This window comes from Gigantopelta aegis, unplaced genomic scaffold (assembly GCF_016097555.1).
Source record: "Gigantopelta aegis isolate Gae_Host unplaced genomic scaffold, Gae_host_genome ctg9215_pilon_pilon, whole genome shotgun sequence".
In the NCBI taxonomy this organism is placed as follows: Eukaryota; Metazoa; Mollusca; class Gastropoda; order Neomphalida; family Peltospiridae; genus Gigantopelta; species Gigantopelta aegis.
Genome location: NW_024536986.1, coordinates 1 through 7,021, shown reverse-complemented (window position 1 = coordinate 7,021; position 7,021 = coordinate 1). Strand labels below are relative to the sequence as shown.

The window sequence follows — 7,021 nt, the reverse complement described above, 5'->3', positions numbered from 1 at the left end:
TACGGGAGGCACCCTGATCCGCTAGGTGGTCCTCCCAGGGCGAGGCCTAACCATTGCACCTCGGATGGGCTGACCCCTGCGATCGCCCCAAATGTGGGCGACTCGAGTACGAAATTTTTTAGTGTGGGGGTCTGCGTTCGCGCTAACCCCCGAAATCAAAAGTAAAAAATAGTTTTCATAAACATATTTAATTGTTGTTTATAGATGTTTTGTTTTAGTCATTTGTTCATCGTCAGTCTGGGATCGCGCTTCCGCCTCCCCGAAAATCAAAGGTTGAAATAGTTCAAATAAACATATTTCACTTGCAATTGTGTGTGTTTTATTAATCTATTCTCTGTCAGTTTGCGACTGCACTACCCTCCCACCCCCCGAAGATCAAAGGTTAAAATAGTTCCAATAAACATATATCACTTGTGTATGTTTTGTTTTATTCATTTATTCTGTCAGTCTGCGACTGCACTACCCTGCCCCGCCCCACCCCCACTCCCACCCCCACTCCCACCCCCACCCCCACCCCCGAAAATGAAACGTTAAAACTGTTCCAATAAACATATTTCGCTTGTGTGTGTTTTGTTGTATTCATTTGGTCGCCGTCAGACTAAATTAAACTTGCGTATTTTCTTTTACGGTGCTACCGTTGTCATGTGTTGTTTGTTGTAATCACAATTTATTGTTTTGTAATTACGTAGATTGAGTTGTGTATAGAGTGACCGTGTGTTGACTGTGAATATTTAAACCACATGGTCATAGACATTGCTATACGGTGCTTTTACATATATTATTCGTGTGGCGTGTTTGTTTCCTAGTTCCTCTTTACTGTTTTAACATTAGCATTCAATATACATTTAGTGTCAGCGCTACGCTTAAATGTGACAATTCGTAATGGATGTGTATTGCGACTTGCTTGTAAACTGAATAAGTAAAGCGAAAATCATCTCAGTTTGGAATCAAAATGTACCACTTGTAAACTGGAGGTAATGAGTGTCAGTGCTTTGGATGATTGCCACCCGTCTGTCTAGACGGGCGTATTTACGGCACCAACTAGTGCGAAGAAAGAGACACCGTCTCTTGGTGGCTCAAAGCGACCACTCAAATGAGCCTTCTGCCAAGACCAAGCATACTTACCTGGTACGGGAGGCACCCTGATCCGCTAGGTGGTCCTCCCAGGGCGAGGCCTAACCATTGCACCTCGGATGGGCTGACCCCTGCGATCGCCCCAAATGTGGGCGACTCGAGTACGAAATTTTTTAGTGTGGGGGTCTGCGTTCGCGCTAACCCCCGAAATCAAAAGTAAAAATAGTTTTCATAAACATATTTAATTGTTGTTTATAGATGTTTTGTTTTAGTCATTTGTTCATCGTCAGTCTGGGATCGCGCTTCCGCCTCCCCGAAAATCAAAGGTTGAAATAGTTCAAATAAACATATTTCACTTGCAATTGTGTGTGTTTTATTAATCTATTCTCTGTCAGTTTGCGACTGCACTACCCTCCCACCCCCCGAAGATCAAAGGTTAAAATAGTTCCAATAAACATATATCACTTGTGTATGTTTTGTTTTATTCATTTATTCTGTCAGTCTGCGACTGCACTACCCTGCCCCGCCCCACCCCCACTCCCACCCCCACTCCCACCCCCACCCCCACCCCCGAAAATGAAACGTTAAAACTGTTCCAATAAACATATTTCGCTTGTGTGTGTTTTGTTGTATTCATTTGGTCGCCGTCAGACTAAATTAAACTTGCGTATTTTCTTTTACGGTGCTACCGTTGTCATGTGTTGTTTGTTGTAATCACAATTTATTGTTTTGTAATTACGTAGATTGAGTTGTGTATAGAGTGACCGTGTGTTGACTGTGAATATTTAAACCACATGGTCATAGACATTGCTATACGGTGCTTTTACATATATTATTCGTGTGGCGTGTTTGTTTCCTAGTTCCTCTTTACTGTTTTAACATTAGCATTCAATATACATTTAGTGTCAGCGCTACGCTTAAATGTGACAATTCGTAATGGATGTGTATTGCGACTTGCTTGTAAACTGAATAAGTAAAGCGAAAATCATCTCAGTTTGGAATCAAAATGTACCACTTGTAAACTGGAGGTAATGAGTGTCAGTGCTTTGGATGATTGCCACCCGTCTGTCTAGACGGGCGTATTTACGGCACCAACTAGTGCGAAGAAAGAGACACCGTCTCTTGGTGGCTCAAAGCGACCACTCAAATGAGCCTTCTGCCAAGACCAAGCATACTTACCTGGTACGGGAGGCACCCTGATCCGCTAGGTGGTCCTCCCAGGGCGAGGCCTAACCATTGCACCTCGGATGGGCTGACCCCTGCGATCGCCCCAAATGTGGGCGACTCGAGTACGAAATTTTTTAGTGTGGGGGTCTGCGTTCGCGCTAACCCCCGAAATCAAAAGTAAAAATAGTTTTCATAAACATATTTAATTGTTGTTTATAGATGTTTTGTTTTAGTCATTTGTTCATCGTCAGTCTGGGATCGCGCTTCCGCCTCCCCGAAAATCAAAGGTTGAAATAGTTCAAATAAACATATTTCACTTGCAATTGTGTGTGTTTTATTAATCTATTCTCTGTCAGTTTGCGACTGCACTACCCTCCCACCCCCCGAAGATCAAAGGTTAAAATAGTTCCAATAAACATATATCACTTGTGTATGTTTTGTTTTATTCATTTATTCTGTCAGTCTGCGACTGCACTACCCTGCCCCGCCCCCCCCCCCCCCCCCCCCCCCTCCCACCCCCACCCCCACCCCCGAAAATGAAACGTTAAAACTGTTCCAATAAACATATTTCGCTTGTGTGTGTTTTGTTGTATTCATTTGGTCGCCGTCAGACTAAATTAAACTTGCGTATTTTCTTTTACGGTGCTACCGTTGTCATGTGTTGTTTGTTGTAATCACAATTTATTGTTTTGTAATTACGTAGATTGAGTTGTGTATAGAGTGACCGTGTGTTGACTGTGAATATTTAAACCACATGGTCATAGACATTGCTATACGGTGCTTTTACATATATTATTCGTGTGGCGTGTTTGTTTCCTAGTTCCTCTTTACTGTTTTAACATTAGCATTCAATATACATTTAGTGTCAGCGCTACGCTTAAATGTGACAATTCGTAATGGATGTGTATTGCGACTTGCTTGTAAACTGAATAAGTAAAGCGAAAATCATCTCAGTTTGGAATCAAAATGTACCACTTGTAAACTGGAGGTAATGAGTGTCAGTGCTTTGGATGATTGCCACCCGTCTGTCTAGACGGGCGTATTTACGGCACCAACTAGTGCGAAGAAAGAGACACCGTCTCTTGGTGGCTCAAAGCGACCACTCAAATGAGCCTTCTGCCAAGACCAAGCATACTTACCTGGTACGGGAGGCACCCTGATCCGCTAGGTGGTCCTCCCAGGGCGAGGCCTAACCATTGCACCTCGGATGGGCTGACCCCTGCGATCGCCCCAAATGTGGGCGACTCGAGTACGAAATTTTTTAGTGTGGGGGTCTGCGTTCGCGCTAACCCCCGAAATCAAAAGTAAAAATAGTTTTCATAAACATATTTAATTGTTGTTTATAGATGTTTTGTTTTAGTCATTTGTTCATCGTCAGTCTGGGATCGCGCTTCCGCCTCCCCGAAAATCAAAGGTTGAAATAGTTCAAATAAACATATTTCACTTGCAATTGTGTGTGTTTTATTAATCTATTCTCTGTCAGTTTGCGACTGCACTACCCTCCCACCCCCCGAAGATCAAAGGTTAAAATAGTTCCAATAAACATATATCACTTGTGTATGTTTTGTTTTATTCATTTATTCTGTCAGTCTGCGACTGCACTACCCTGCCCCGCCCCACCCCCACTCCCACCCCCACTCCCACCCCCACCCCCACCCCCGAAAATGAAACGTTAAAACTGTTCCAATAAACATATTTCGCTTGTGTGTGTTTTTGTTGTATTCATTTGGTCGCCGTCAGACTAAATTAAACTTGCGTATTTTCTTTTACGGTGCTACCGTTGTCATGTGTTGTTTGTTGTAATCACAATTTATTGTTTTGTAATTACGTAGATTGAGTTGTGTATAGAGTGACCGTGTGTTGACTGTGAATATTTAAACCACATGGTCATAGACATTGCTATACGGTGCTTTTACATATATTATTCGTGTGGCGTGTTTGTTTCCTAGTTCCTCTTTACTGTTTTAACATTAGCATTCAATATACATTTAGTGTCAGCGCTACGCTTAAATGTGACAATTCGTAATGGATGTGTATTGCGACTTGCTTGTAAACTGAATAAGTAAAGCGAAAATCATCTCAGTTTGGAATCAAAATGTACCACTTGTAAACTGGAGGTAATGAGTGTCAGTGCTTTGGATGATTGCCACCCGTCTGTCTAGACGGGCGTATTTACGGCACCAACTAGTGCGAAGAAAGAGACACCGTCTCTTGGTGGCTCAAAGCGACCACTCAAATGAGCCTTCTGCCAAGACCAAGCATACTTACCTGGTACGGGAGGCACCCTGATCCGCTAGGTGGTCCTCCCAGGGCGAGGCCTAACCATTGCACCTCGGATGGGCTGACCCCTGCGATCGCCCCAAATGTGGGCGACTCGAGTACGAAATTTTTTAGTGTGGGGGTCTGCGTTCGCGCTAACCCCCGAAATCAAAAGTAAAAATAGTTTTCATAAACATATTTAATTGTTGTTTATAGATGTTTTGTTTTAGTCATTTGTTCATCGTCAGTCTGGGATCGCGCTTCCGCCTCCCCGAAAATCAAAGGTTGAAATAGTTCAAATAAACATATTTCACTTGCAATTGTGTGTGTTTTATTAATCTATTCTCTGTCAGTTTGCGACTGCACTACCCTCCCACCCCCCGAAGATCAAAGGTTAAAATAGTTCCAATAAACATATATCACTTGTGTATGTTTTGTTTTATTCATTTATTCTGTCAGTCTGCGACTGCACTACCCTGCCCCGCCCCACCCCCACTCCCACCCCCACTCCCACCCCCACCCCCACCCCCGAAAATGAAACGTTAAAACTGTTCCAATAAACATATTTCGCTTGTGTGTGTTTTGTTGTATTCATTTGGTCGCCGTCAGACTAAATTAAACTTGCGTATTTTCTTTTACGGTGCTACCGTTGTCATGTGTTGTTTGTTGTAATCACAATTTATTGTTTTGTAATTACGTAGATTGAGTTGTGTATAGAGTGACCGTGTGTTGACTGTGAATATTTAAACCACATGGTCATAGACATTGCTATACGGTGCTTTTACATATATTATTCGTGTGGCGTGTTTGTTTCCTAGTTCCTCTTTACTGTTTTAACATTAGCATTCAATATACATTTAGTGTCAGCGCTACGCTTAAATGTGACAATTCGTAATGGATGTGTATTGCGACTTGCTTGTAAACTGAATAAGTAAAGCGAAAATCATCTCAGTTTGGAATCAAAATGTACCACTTGTAAACTGGAGGTAATGAGTGTCAGTGCTTTGGATGATTGCCACCCGTCTGTCTAGACGGGCGTATTTACGGCACCAACTAGTGCGAAGAAAGAGACACCGTCTCTTGGTGGCTCAAAGCGACCACTCAAATGAGCCTTCTGCCAAGACCAAGCATACTTACCTGGTACGGGAGGCACCCTGATCCGCTAGGTGGTCCTCCCAGGGCGAGGCCTAACCATTGCACCTCGGATGGGCTGACCCCTGCGATCGCCCCAAATGTGGGCGACTCGAGTACGAAATTTTTTAGTGTGGGGGTCTGCGTTCGCGCTAACCCCCGAAATCAAAAGTAAAAATAGTTTTCATAAACATATTTAATTGTTGTTTATAGATGTTTTGTTTTAGTCATTTGTTCATCGTCAGTCTGGGATCGCGCTTCCGCCTCCCCGAAAATCAAAGGTTGAAATAGTTCAAATAAACATATTTCACTTGCAATTGTGTGTGTTTTATTAATCTATTCTCTGTCAGTTTGCGACTGCACTACCCTCCCACCCCCCGAAGATCAAAGGTTAAAATAGTTCCAATAAACATATATCACTTGTGTATGTTTTGTTTTATTCATTTATTCTGTCAGTCTGCGACTGCACTACCCTGCCCCGCCCCACCCCCACTCCCACCCCCACTCCCACCCCCACCCCCACCCCCGAAAATGAAACGTTAAAACTGTTCCAATAAAACATATTTCGCTTGTGTGTGTTTTTGTTGTATTCATTTGGTCGCCGTCAGACTAAATTAAACTTGCGTATTTTCTTTTACGGTGCTACCGTTGTCATGTGTTGTTTGTTGTAATCACAATTTATTGTTTTGTAATTACGTAGATTGAGTTGTGTATAGAGTGACCGTGTGTTGACGGTGAATATTTAAACCACATGGTCATAGACATTGCTATACGGTGCTTTTACATATATTATTCGTGTGGCGTGTTTGTTTCCTAGTTCCTCTTTACTGTTTTAACATTAGCATTCAATATACATTTAGTGTCAGCGCTACGCTTAAATGTGACAATTCGTAATGGATGTGTATTGCGACTTGCTTGTAAACTGAATAAGTAAAGCGAAAATCATCTCAGTTTGGAATCAAAATGTACCACTTGTAAACTGGAGGTAATGAGTGTCAGTGCTTTGGATGATTGCCACCCGTCTGTCTAGACGGGCGTATTTACGGCACCAACTAGTGCGAAGAAAGAGACACCGTCTCTTGGTGGCTCAAAGCGACCACTCAAATGAGCCTTCTGCCAAGACCAAGCATACTTACCTGGTACGGGAGGCACCCTGATCCGCTAGGGTGGTCCTCCCAGGGGCGAGGCCTAACCATTGCACCTCGGATGGGCTGACCCCTGCGATCGCCCCAAATTTGGGCGACTCGAGTACGAAATTTTTTAGTGTGGGGGTTCTGCGTTCGCGGTCTAACCCCCGAAATCAAAAGTAAAATAGTTTTCATAAACATATTTAATTGTTGTTTATAGATGTTTTGTTTTAGTCATTTGTTCATCGTCAGTCTGGGATCGC

The 7,021-nt window shown here is 43.0% G+C and overlaps 6 non-coding genes and 1 pseudogene across 6 annotated transcripts; all 7 read left to right on the top strand.

The window, feature by feature from the left end:
- LOC121367120 lies at positions 1-152 on the top strand (annotated as a pseudogene; the record flags this gene model as incomplete).
- A 965-nt stretch (positions 153-1,117) lies between these two features.
- LOC121367124 lies at positions 1,118-1,281 on the top strand. Its single transcript, XR_005957326.1, has one exon. It is a non-coding gene; the product is annotated as a U1 spliceosomal RNA (small nuclear RNA).
- Positions 1,282-2,245: 964 nt separating this feature from the next.
- LOC121367123 lies at positions 2,246-2,409 on the top strand. Its single transcript, XR_005957325.1, has one exon. It is a non-coding gene; the product is annotated as a U1 spliceosomal RNA (small nuclear RNA).
- A 963-nt stretch (positions 2,410-3,372) lies between these two features.
- On the top strand, positions 3,373-3,536 carry LOC121367122. Its single transcript, XR_005957324.1, has one exon. It is a non-coding gene; the product is annotated as a U1 spliceosomal RNA (small nuclear RNA).
- Positions 3,537-4,501: 965 nt separating this feature from the next.
- On the top strand, positions 4,502-4,665 carry LOC121367121. Its single transcript, XR_005957323.1, has one exon. It is a non-coding gene; the product is annotated as a U1 spliceosomal RNA (small nuclear RNA).
- A 964-nt stretch (positions 4,666-5,629) lies between these two features.
- On the top strand, positions 5,630-5,793 carry LOC121367118. The gene has a single exon (XR_005957321.1). It is a non-coding gene; the product is annotated as a U1 spliceosomal RNA (small nuclear RNA).
- Positions 5,794-6,759: 966 nt separating this feature from the next.
- LOC121367119 lies at positions 6,760-6,928 on the top strand. Its single transcript, XR_005957322.1, has one exon. It is a non-coding gene; the product is annotated as a U1 spliceosomal RNA (small nuclear RNA).
- Positions 6,929-7,021: the final 93 nt, after the last annotated feature.